Source organism: Anomaloglossus baeobatrachus, chromosome 5 (genome assembly GCF_048569485.1).
Source record: "Anomaloglossus baeobatrachus isolate aAnoBae1 chromosome 5, aAnoBae1.hap1, whole genome shotgun sequence".
NCBI lineage: Eukaryota > Metazoa > Chordata > Amphibia > Anura > Aromobatidae > Anomaloglossus > Anomaloglossus baeobatrachus.
The window spans coordinates 108,391,298-108,403,795 of NC_134357.1; the positions used below are offsets into that span (position 1 = coordinate 108,391,298).

Here is a 12,498-nt window from a genome sequence, read left to right on the forward strand (position 1 = left end):
GCGGCCGCGTACCTGGATGACATTGCCGTCTTCAGTCCCACCTGGGAGGACCACCTAGAGCATCTAGCACAGGTGCTCAGGCGGATCCACCGGGCAGGTTTGACCATCAAGCCGGGAAAGTGTCAGCTGGCCATGAGCGAGGTCCAGTACCTCGGTCACCGGGTAGGCGGGAGAACACTGAAGCCCGAGCCTGAGAAAGTGGAGGCCATCGCATCCTGGCCCACCCCCAGGACCAAGAAGCAGGTGATGTCCTTCTTAGGGACCGCCGGGTACTATAGGAGGTTTGTTCCACGCTATAGTAGCCTGGCAAAGCCCTTGACGGACCTCACCAAGAAGAAGCTGCCCTCTGCAGTCGATTGGACAATGGACTGCGAGACAGCCTTCCAGGCCCTAAAGGATGCCCTGTCCAGCCCGCCCGTGCTACAGGCAGCCGACTTCACGCGGCCGTTTGTAGTACAGACCGACGCCAGTGACTTCGGCCTCGGTGCGGTGCTCAGCCAGGTGGACTCTGCGAGCCAAGAGCACCCAGTCTTGTACCTGAGCAGGAAGCTGTTACCAAGGGAAGTGGCCTATTCCACGATGGAGAAGGAATGCCTGGCCATAGTGTGGGCCCTGCAGCGTCTGCAACCCTATCTATACGGGCGCCACTTCATCGTGGAGACGGACCACAATCCCCTCAGCTGGTTGCACACCGTCTCTGGGACGAATGGGCGATTGTTGCGATGGAGCCTTGCGCTCCAGCAATACAACTTCACCATTCGCCACAAAAGGGGCCGTGACCACGGTAACGCAGACGGGCTGTCCCGACAAGGAGAGGTCGCGGACGGGCGCACGGGGGAACACCGGAGTGTGCTGCCCCCTAGCGCCCTCAAAAGGGGGGAGGTGTGAGGCAAATCCCGGGATATGAAGATGAATTATGACTTCCAGTCATAATCGCTCATCACTCCCTGACAGTGCCCCCCTCCCTTCTTGTTCTCAATGTCCAGCATCTGTGAAGGTGTCACATCCCATGGCCATCTCCTATGATATGGAAATTAGGTGATGTGGGAACAATGGACACAGGATGACTCCCTGCCGTGACCCTGTGGTAGGAGCTGCTATCTAGTTAGCAAGCTTGGAAGTATCCAGACAGAACGACTCCAGTAAAAAATGGTTCATATCTCGCAAGCCATATTTCCGATAAATATGGCAACCATAAAAATGGTGTCTCCGCATGCGGACGATGCTGGCACACCCCTTTTTATGGGAGCGGGAGCTTGGGAAATACCCCAGGCGTGATATCAGCCAATGGGGAACTAGTAGACAAGTCATGAGTCCTCTCATTCTGTAGCTAAATTCATAACTGTCACAATGAGAGCATTGATGTCCGCTTACGACGCTCCCAGGCAAAGTTATGGCCCATATTCCATGTGTGGATTTTGTCCATAACTCCAGCCAGGGGTGGAGCAGTGCTCCCTCTGAGGTCACTAAGGTAGGAGGGGACCTGGATTTGCCCAGGTTGATAACCCTACTTCGGCCATTTTCCAGGGTTCTTTCGCTGGGGGTCACGTGTAGGAAACATCTGTGGGAGTTCCTGGAAACCTGGTCTACAGCGCCCCCCTGTGGCCAGACGCACAAGGTAACTGATTGAATTGCATACCTGTTTGTAAACCATGCTTTATCTGTAACTGTACTCTGACATATGTATATTCTGTAGATTCCCTATTGTATATATTGTAGTTTCTAGTGTGCTTTAGGCTGATTAAATTATATAATTAATCTTGGGCTGTTCTGTTATCTCGATCTTGAATCCCACGTCTGTGTGTTCGGCTAATAGTTACCGTGAAGCGGTTGGTGGCAGCGAGTTGTGCCAAGGATTATTGTGGGGAGGCCAGTGAGATCCGGGGAGGTTTTATATATTCCGCCCGCGGAGGTCGGGGGAATATATACCCTACTCTCACTGGGGACCCTTCAATAATCGGCATAAGTAGTATAGCGGCCCCCTTGCTTATTGTCGGGCAATTCCATAATTGGCCTGACTATAAGAGGGGCGCTAGAGAGCGCGTCACGTGCTCTGTCTGTCGGTCGGGAGGTATAAAGGAGGGGTGACCCCCACTTGTTACCCCCCGATTGTGACGTACTGGTAGCCAGCGCGGGGGATTTCTGAGTGACCCCCCCGGTGGTTTGTGACACAAGGTATTCATAAGTCGTCAAGCATTTTGGTATTTGCCTGGTGAGTTTCAAATCCCCTACCCCACCTGTTTGGTGCCTAATTTTTAGCTACTAAACTTGCAGAGCTTGCCTACCAACCACAGTAATGCCATAGCCATATTTGCTATTGGCATTACTGGGAGGGGCAGGCGCAGTGAAAAAAAAAAATGATGTACAGTCCACCGTCTATTTGTGAAAACCAGCACAGTTAAAGTAGACAGCAGGGGACTGATATTTTCAGGCTGGGAAGATCCATGGTTATTGGGCCCTTCCCAGCCTAAAAATAGCAGGCCACGGCCGCCCCACAATTGGTGCATCCATTACATGCACCAATTGTATCGTTTTAACCAGCTCATCCCAATTGCCATGGTGCAGTGGCAGTCAGGGTAACATATGGGGTTGATGTCAGCTGTGAGCTGGGTTGGAAATGGAGAGGTGTATATGAGACCCCCCAATACCAATCTAGTAAGTGAAAAGAAAAAAAACACAAACACACAAAAATCCTTAATTTTGAATTTTAGAAAACACACCCTCTTTCATCAATTTATTAACCTCCAAGACATCCTCACAGATCCAATGTAGTCCCCACAACGTCCCACGATGGTCCTGGCTCTGTTACATCTAGAGGCCATGGTGATCGGTGACATTAGATACATGACTGTTAACCACGGCCTCCGAAACAAATTGATAACAGCATGGGAGCTGCCAGAAGCGACCTCAGATGAACTTGGTACTGGACTGTCTGACTGTGTGTCATGGTGGAAGTGCAGTCCAACAGTCCAGCACTGAGATCACCTGAGGTCACTTGTGGTAGTTCTCACAGTATGCTCTGTGTGAGCCACCAGCTGTGACCTTAGGTAGACTTTAAGGTTACTGGAGTTCCCAGCCACCGGGTCACATGGCAGTTGTCAACCCAGTAATTTAAGGGAGCCTTTAAGATTCCTGGTGTTCCCAGCTGTTGGGACACCTGGAGACTCCCTTAATGTTCCTTTGATGTTTCCAGGCCACACAGCTTCCAGTAGACCCCGTTGGTTGTGAATTCTGGTAAAATTTATTTTACCAGAGTTCTCAGCCGCTGAGTCTCATGGTAGCTGTCAATCTGGTAACTTTAAGGGAGCCTTTAACGTTCTTGGACACCTGGAGGCTGTGATGGGGTTGACAGCTGCCGTGAGATTTGGTGGCTGTAAACTCAGGTAACCACTGTATCTCTCAACAGCTGTGAGGCCCATAAACCTTTAAGGAGCCTTTAAGGAAGACTTAAAGGTTTCTGGAGTTCCCAGATGTTAGGATGGTTGGAAGCTGTGAACTCTGGTAAGAGTTCACAAGCTCCAGATTTCCCAGCAGCTGTGAAGTCCAGGAACCCTAAGGAATCCCTTAAATGTTCCCTTAAAGTTGCCAGGTTAACAACTTCTGCGATGCTGGGAGCTACAGTAACCTTAAAGTCTACCTTAAAGGCTCCTTTAAGGTTTTCAGGCCTCACAGTCACCAGACTGTTAAACTGCTCTGCTGCAGTGTCACGCAATCCAACAGTCTAGCACTGAGTTCACCTGAGGTCACAGCTAGCTGCTCCCAAAGAGGGTACTATAAGAACTACTAAAAGTGACCTTATGTAAACTTAGTGCTGGACTGTCAGACTGTGCTGCCACCATGACACTCAGTCAGACAGTCCAGCACTGAGTTCACCTGAGGTCACAGCTGGCGGCTGACACAGAGGAAATCATGAGAACTACAAGAAGTGACCTCAGGTAAACTCAGTGCCGGACTCTCAGACTGTGCTCCTGCAGTGACACACAGTCAGACAGTCCAGCATTGAGTTCACCTGAGGTCACTTCTGTCAGCTCCCATGCTGCTGTTTGTGTGTCCCAGAGTCTGCGTTGAATGGTCATGCTTTCATACCATGGCCTCCGGATGTAGCAGAGTCTGGATTGTCATGGGACGTTATGTGGATTATCTCAGACCTGCGAGGGTGTTTTGGGGGTTAATACATTCTTGATAATAATAATAAATAAATAAATAAAGGATTTTCATGTGTTTGTGTTTTTTTTTTTCTTTTTACTTACAGGGTTAGTAGTGTGGGGGTCTAAAAGATACCTCTCTATTACCAACCCAGGGCTTGATGGCAGCTGTGATTTTTGACAAATCACCGCTAACATCAACCCCATATATTACCCAAGTTGTCACCTCATCAGGGTAATTGGGATGAGCAGGGTAACGAGACACAATTAGCGTATCTAATGGATGCACCAATTGTGAGGTTGCTGCGGGCTTCTAATTTTAGGCTGCGGAGGGCCAAGTAACCAAGGACCTTCCCAGCCTGAGAATTCCAGTCCCCAGATGTCTGATCTATCTGCGCTAGTTATCAAAAATGGGCAGAAGCCCATGTCATTTTTTTATAATTATTATTATTATGATTACTTAAAAAATAATAAAAAGATTAAACAGCACAGGGGAGCTTTTATTTTTAAGAGCCAGCCAAGTCAGCTGTCTATTTTACTTGCACTGGTTATCACAAATAGGTGGGGGACCGCACATCAAAGTGTCATAATACTCTGACAACATTGTTCCAAAAGCTACCTGTGTTTCAGAGATGCATCCAGGCATCTTCTATATGCTGTTCCCATTCAATTTCAGTACTTTGCCATCCATTTCAGCTTTTTTATAGGCCCGCCAGACAACCTAGGATGGTCCACTAGAAAATTATTAGAGATTTCCATTGATTTGCATTAGATTAGTAAGAAATATTCGAGACGAATAATCTGAACCCGAATATTTTAGTATTTGCCCATCACTAGTCAGATCACTTCTTTTAGCTTCTCTGTAGCTTTTGAAGCACGTAAAAGAAAATAAAAAAAACCCCATTATATTCACAAGTCTGTTTTGACATTGCTACATTGCTGTGCATATATTCATCGTTTTTAATGTTTATTCAGTACTTTTTCAGGTAAGTTACAGGCGGAATCTGCCTGAAAAAAAGATTTTGTGTGAACATAGCCCGAAACACATTTTTTTTTTTTATTATTATTATTATTATTATTATTATTATTATAATATGGTATATTACTAAAACTACAGAGCCTATTTAGACAATATTGGGGAATATGTATCAATACTGCCTCATTCACAGATTTACAGATAAGTATTTTTGATTAGTATTTCATCAGTATTTGTATGCCAAAAGCAGGGGTGTCTCAAAAATACAGAACAGGTGTCAATCTTACAATTCTGTGTTTTCTCTCTGAGTTCCATTTAGTGAACGTGGTAAACCTAAGGGTTTGCTCACATCTGGGTATAATAAATTGGTCCGTTTATCTAGAAAAGTTGGACGAGTGAAATCTGTTTGGTATTCAATATGTCATGTGTGTGTGTAATTATATTCTCGCCTAGCGTCCATATGCCATCTGTATACAATGCGTATTTTTTCTCAGCAGCTATTATTCTACAATCATTTACAGGACCATTTACAGTGTCCTGTGCTACAGAATCGTAATGTATCCATAAAAAGACAGACTCTATATGGATGATCCGTGTGGTGTCCGTTTTCTTTCATACTCATTGACTTCCATTGGCGAGTCTCAGTCGTACGACCACACATCGCATGCTGTGATTTTTTTCCTTCAGGCCGTAAACAGCTGAGGAAAAAATCTCTCATCAGCACTGACTTATTGTTTTTCATTGATGTGAGTGCAATCAGATTTTTTTTTATCAGCTTACACTCGGCGTATTTATATGCAGATGTGAGTGGGATCTAATACTCATCATGGGAATCAAGCCTAAAAGTTATCTGTTGAGTAAGGACACCGCAGTGTAAAGGCCCAGTCAGACACAACGACTTACCAGCGATCCCGAAAACGATACGACCTGATAAGGATCGCTAGTAAGTCACTGGTAAGTTGCTGGGAGGTCGCTGGTGAGATGTCACACAGACAGGCCTTACCAACAACGCAGTAACAATCAACGACCTGTATAACGATCTCGGCGGGCGTTGGGACCGTGTTAGGAGGTCGTTGGTAGGTGTCAAACACAGCGATGCGTCCTGTCCAGCAGGACATCTCCTTTGAAGAAAATAGTCCGGACCATTCAGCAACGACTAGCGATCTTTCAGCATGGGCCTGATTGCTGGTAGGTGTCACACATAACGAGATCGCTGGCAAGATCGTTGCTGCGTCACAGAAACTGTGACTCAGCAACGGTCTCGTTAGCGATCTCGTTGTGTGTGACGGGGACTTAAGTGAATTCAGTTTTGAAGGTTTTTTTGGAGAGGTGAGGCAGTTACAAGAAGTAAGGGGTGCTTCACACATAGCGAGATCGCTATCGAGATTGCTGCTGAGTCACGGTCTTTGTGACGCAGCAGTGACCTCATTAGCGATCTCGCTGTGTGTGACACTGAGCAGCGATCTGGCCCCTGCTGTGAAATCGCTGCTCGTTACACACACCTCTGGTTCATTTTTTAGACGTTGCTCTCCCGCTGTGAAGCACACATCGCTGTGTGTGACAGCGAGAGAGCAACGATCTGAATGTGCAGGGAGCAGGGAGCCGGCGTCTGGCAGCCTGTGGTTAGCTGTAACTAAGGTAAATATCAGGTAACCAAGGGAAGCCCTTTCTTGGTTACCCGATATTTACATTAGTTACTAGCACCGCCGCTCTCAGGCTGCCAGTACCAGTGCCAGCTGGAGTACAGATCGGGTAAATAAGCACAGCAGTTTGCTTATTAACCCAATGTGTACTGTGGCTAGGAGTGCAGGGAGCCAGCGCTAAGCGGTGTGCGCTGGTAACAAAGGTAAATATCGGGTAACCAAGCCCTTGGTTTCCCGATATTTACCTTACTTACCAAGTGCAGCGTCGCTTCCACGCGTCGCTGCTGGCTGGTGGCTGGTCACTGGTCGCTGGTGAGATCTGCCTGATTGATAGCTCACCAGCGACCATGTAACGACGCACCAGCGATCCTGACCAGGTCAGATCGCTGGTGGGATCGCTGGAGCGTCGCTAAAGTGTGACGGTACCCTAAATCCAGAATGGCTCCCACTGTGATCAGATTACAGGTATTTTGAACATGCAGTTCCTACAGACAATCATGAGGTGCAGCTTTGTGTTTTACCCTTTAAAAGGAGTATTCCCATTTCCAAGATCTTGTCCCAATATGTAGTAAATATAATAAGAATATTAGCAAATACCTCCAATTAGAAATGTAGTATAGTCTTTGTGATAAGCTATGTCACTTACCTCATGTGCAGGGCATTGCAGCTCAGGTATCCATGGTTACAACCACTAGCAAATAACTAACTGTCCCTATGTGCATGGCCGTAATCTTGGATACCTAAGATACTGTAATGCCCTGCACATAAGGTAAATAACATAGGAGGTATTTGCTAATCTTATTATTACATATTACAATAGGATCTTGGAGATGGGAATATCCCTTTAATCTAATTTTTTTCAATATAGTGGAGTTCATTCTTGATGATAACTACAGTCAGGGGTCATGACAGATAAGACAGTTAATAACACAAAACATAATGACACACAACATAATAGCTTGCTTAACCACTTAGTGGTAGCTGGCAGACATGTTTGGTGGCCTTGCGGTTTTTGCCGCGGTTGTGCTGCATGAATTGCTGCAGAAAATGTTCATAACCTTGCGGCAGTCCTTCCCCAGCAAAACCTATGGTAAAAAAAACACAGCGTTTTTTCCCCTACAGGTTTTGCAGCAAAATTTCTGCAGCAAAAAAGAATGTACATGTCACTTCTTTTCCGCAGGTACCTGCGTTTTTTGCCATAGCTAATGGTAAAAAACCGCAGGGAACAACCTGTGGAGAATTCGCAGCAATACCGCAAAAAAAACGCGGCAAACCACATGCGGTTCTCGGGTGCGGTTTGCTGCATTTTTTTTACCGCAGGTGCGGTAATCTTTCAGAGTGCGCAGAATTTTCTTAGGAAAATTCCATTTTCTAGTGCGAACAGGGTGTCATTATATGGAGTAATGCTGCTACACTGACAGCACTGCAGATAGAGAAGTTGTAAAAAGATTGAAATTGCTGTAGAGTTTTCTCCATGATATCAATATGAACAAGTGATGCACAAACACAATGGGCACAATGGTTTATGAATGATGTGCCTGATGATACTGTGATGTGGGTCTGGTACTGCCTTGCCCCCTTGCACCTAGACTATAAAATGCAGGCATGTTTTTATCAAGATTTTTATCAAAGTCCAAAAAAATTCAGTGAGTTGTAAAACGAAAAAATATTATAAAACAGGGCAGAAAACATATAATTAATATGCACAATTCTTTTCTGCAGTCTGGGTGTCACATATTCTCATATATTCAGGGCTGAAAGTCAAAATCTATTTTGTAGTTTCTGTCACAGAACAGCTACCTAAAGTTGAAGAATAATAGAGTGACGCCCTGGACTAGCCAGGTAGTCACAGGTAGACCCCCTGCACAAACACCAGCCCCTAATAAGGTGACAGCAGCCAACCTACAAAACCCTTGTCACCTCCCTCCGGGTTTGATGTTCACACCAGGAGGCGGAGCCAGGTGGTTGGCCACGCTCACCGAGGAGTTCACAGGCCCTGAGGCAGGAAAAACAGCGTAGATTAGTTTTGACAGTGAAGTGGAGTAGAGTTCAAGTGCAGACCTGTGTCCAGGTCTGCCACAGTCTAACACCAGGTGTCTGGGTTGGAGCCCAGTCACCTCTGGCAAGGAGGCAGACGGTGGTTGCCACCTGCAGGAGCCGGGAAGACGGCTGGTGGAACCGTAAGGGAACCGAACCGGGGAGCCAACTGGAAACCGGAGCACCAGGAGGGGTACTCAGACCCAGAACGAGGTCCAGAAGCCACTGGGCCATATTGAATTCACTGATTGAGGTCTGGACCTTAGGTCCTTTCCCGTCCCAAGACTCGAAAGACGGCAACAGCCTACTGAGGGGGATAGAAAGCCACTGCACAGGCAGAGACATCCAACGGGCCAGCGCCTGCAGGCAAACGGGTTCCCCGACACACATCAAGCCGGGGAGCGGACTACCGTTGCTGAAGCATAGGCAGTCAAATTCGACTAAAGAGGTGCAGGAGAAAGGCGGGGACCACCAACCTGAGAAAGGGGCACAGCGCAGCCGGCTGCGGGCACCGACCACCATGCTTTTTGGTTTACCAGAGACACCGGTGTATCTGTCATAGTGAGTACAACAGTGCCCTTGGGCCACGCACCGCACCACACCATCTTGCCCGCACCTCACAACCACCGGGCCCCGGGACCATCACCCCCTGCCCACGGAGGGGTCAACACCAAGCTACATAACATTGTCCCTGGGAGCCTAGTTAACAGCAGCGGTGGTGTCCACAATCACCACAACCCGTGGGTGGCGTCACAAACTTTAATCCCTAAAAACACCTGAACCTCCCCACCGAAGTCCCTACACATAGCGCCAAACCCCTTTTAGAGTGACGTGACCCCCGGGTCTGGAGGCGCTTGAGCCACCCACCAAACGAGCCCGGACCCAAGCGGCTCGGCTGCGGCCGAGCACGGAGCGGTACAACAGTACTACAGCCAAATGCTTATACAACTCCGTACATGGCGGAGCACCAACAATTACACATGTAAACACAAAAATTGAAAGAACTACATGAGCATGTATGGGGGAGATCACACATGGCAGATTTGTTGAATCCCAGCACACACATCTGAACTGGGAGTTCTGATCTTTATTCAGATGAATGGGAGCGTCGCAGAAATCTACCACGTGTGACCTCACCCTAGGAGCTCCATCTTACCGACTCAGACGTTCTTCCAGTATAGAAGGTCTTATGTCCCTATATCCAATGTGGAAAAATTTATACTGCCTCTCACTTCCAGTGAAATTCCCTCCAATCTAATCTCTCCAATCAGATCTCTGATAAAGGTATGTGCTTACAATGAATACAAAAAGCTAATATTTGCCTTTCAGACTTGCTGCCAAGACTATGTATTGTGAGAAGGGATTCAATTACGTGAATACTTGGAGACTGCATTAAAATAATAAACTTTTCTTTTAACACTTTGCTCAGGCCATACAAATGCACTTTAGGATTGCTTAAATCAATTGGAGACATGTCTCTTACATATGTGGGTGGTCTTAGGAGTTATTTTGAAAAGATCATTTATTTTATTTTTATAAACACATTTTTGATACATATCGTAACATGAGGACAGATGCCATTTAGATGTAGCTGGGCACATAATTGTAAACCGCCACAAAAACACTATTATGGGGGTCATGGATAGAGTTGAGCGATGTTCGAGGTTTGCCAATATCATGTTCGAGAGATTGTGGTGGGTGCTCGAGATCGAACTCGAACTCGAGCTTTTTGCTAAAAGCTCGATAGTTCGAGTTACGTTCGAGAACGGTTCGATCACCATAAACGTAGCTTTTCACAGTAAGTATATGCACATATTGATATCTGCATGCGTCCTGCGTCCCCAGCACAATCCCTCTCACTTTCCTACTCAACGATCACGGGCGCCTCGCTCCACGTCTGTCACAAATCTGTGGCGTCTTTTCCTCTTTATAAAATGGCTGCCGCTTCATTAGTCAATTAGTTATTCCATGCTTTCCCCACCCACCGGCGCCTATGATTGGTTGCAGTCAAACACGTCCTCAAGCGGAGTGACAGCTGTCTCACTGCAACCAATCACAGCGGGCGGGCTGGCTGGTCTATATCTTGCAGTAAAATAAATAAATAAATAATTAAAAAAAAAAAATGCGGTTCCCCCAAATACCCCAAATACCACTCCAGGTCCAACGTAATCCACACAACACTGTCAGCTCTGCTCCCTGAAGAGGCAGCAGCACCGTAGAACACCATTGCGCTATATCAGGTCCACGTAGCAATGAAGTGAATCGCGCTGTCAGAGACTTCAGTCAGCACTGCAGGCTTCAAGATTACAAAATCTGCCTATCTTTATCAATAGAGGCAATAGCTCAGTGGGTAGAGAGGGTAGCAGCATTAGGTCCCGAGTTCTAATCTCGGCCATCCCGGTGAAGAATTTAATTTTTTTTTTAATTATATCGTGCAGTAAAATAAATAAATAAATGAAAAAAAATAAAAAATGCGGTTCCCCCATACTTGATACCAGCCAGGATAAAGCCACACTGCTGGAGGCTGGTATTGTCAGGATGGGGAGCGCCACGTTATCGGGAGCCCACCACCCTAACAATATCACCCAGCAGCCGCCCGGAATAGCCGCATCCATTAGATGCGACAGTCTCGGGGGACTCTACCCAGCTCATCCCGAATTTCCCTGGTGCGGTGGCAATCGAGGTAATAAAGAGTTAATCATGCCAGGCGTCTCACCGAGACACCTTCTATGATCAACCTAAAAGTGAAAGTAAATAAACTCACACACCGAAAAATCCTTTTTTTGGAATAAAAAACAAAAAACCACCCTGTTTCACCCCATTATTAATCCCCAAATACACATCCAGATCCGACGTAATCCACACGACACTGTCAGCTCTGCTACAGAACACAAGTGCTCTGTCTCCGCTCCACGTAGCACATGAAGAGAATCGCGCTGTCACCTCAGACTTCACTCTGCTTTCCAGAGCTCAAGATAATTATATTATTATTTTAATTATGCACAGAGGGGAGTAGCCGGACATCATCTATCAAGGTCTGTGTCTTTCCCCATCTATGTTTGTCTGTCTCTCTGGTTTCTTTCTTTCATTCTTTCTTTCTCTTTCTTTCTTTCTCTTTCTTTCTTTCTTTCTTTCTTCCTTTCTCTCTTTCTTTCTTTCTTTCTTTCTTTCTTTCTCTCTCTGTCTTTCTTTCTCTCTCTTTCTTTCCTTCTCTCTTTCTTTCTTTCTCTCTCTTTCTTTTTTCTTTCTTTCTCTCTCTCTTTCTCTCTCTCTTTCTTTTTTCTTTCTTTCTCTCTCTCTTTCTTTTTTTCTTTCTCTCTCTCTTTCTTTTTTCTTTCTTTCTCTCTCTCTCTTTCTTTCTTTCTCTCTTTCTTTCTCTCTTTCTTTCTCTCTTTCTTTCTTTCTTTCTTTCTTTCTTTCTTTCTCTCTTTCTTTCTTTCTTTCTTTCTTTCTTTCTTTCTCCCTCTCTTTCTTTTTTTTTGTCCGCCAGACAGGAGTCTGCAGAGAAGTGTGTTGTTTTTTGGGGGTTCTTTTGCACTGATGCATCAGCTGATTGTATAAAAGCCGTTTATACAATCAGCTGTTGTGTCATGTGATTCAGGCCCTTGAACCTGACACATTATCTGATCGCTTTGCCTTCGAGCAAACCGATCAGATGATATTGGATCCGGATTGGACAGCGTGGAACCCTTGACCC

The 12,498-nt window shown here is 46.2% G+C and overlaps 1 protein-coding gene across 2 annotated transcripts in view; it reads right to left on the minus strand.

The window, feature by feature from the left end:
* LOC142313355 (intelectin-1-like) overlaps positions 1-12,498 on the minus strand; it is an 88,917-nt gene that overhangs the window by 26,336 nt on the left and 50,083 nt on the right. Inside the window, exon 1 of one of the 2 annotated variants that reach the window (XM_075352370.1) lies at positions 9,958-9,980. The exons of the other annotated variant lie outside the window; for it this stretch is intronic. The gene's annotated coding sequence lies outside the window, so the exon portion shown is untranslated. Of the gene's footprint in view, positions 1-9,957; positions 9,981-12,498 lie in introns of those variants that run through there. 2 annotated transcript variants of the gene reach the window in all.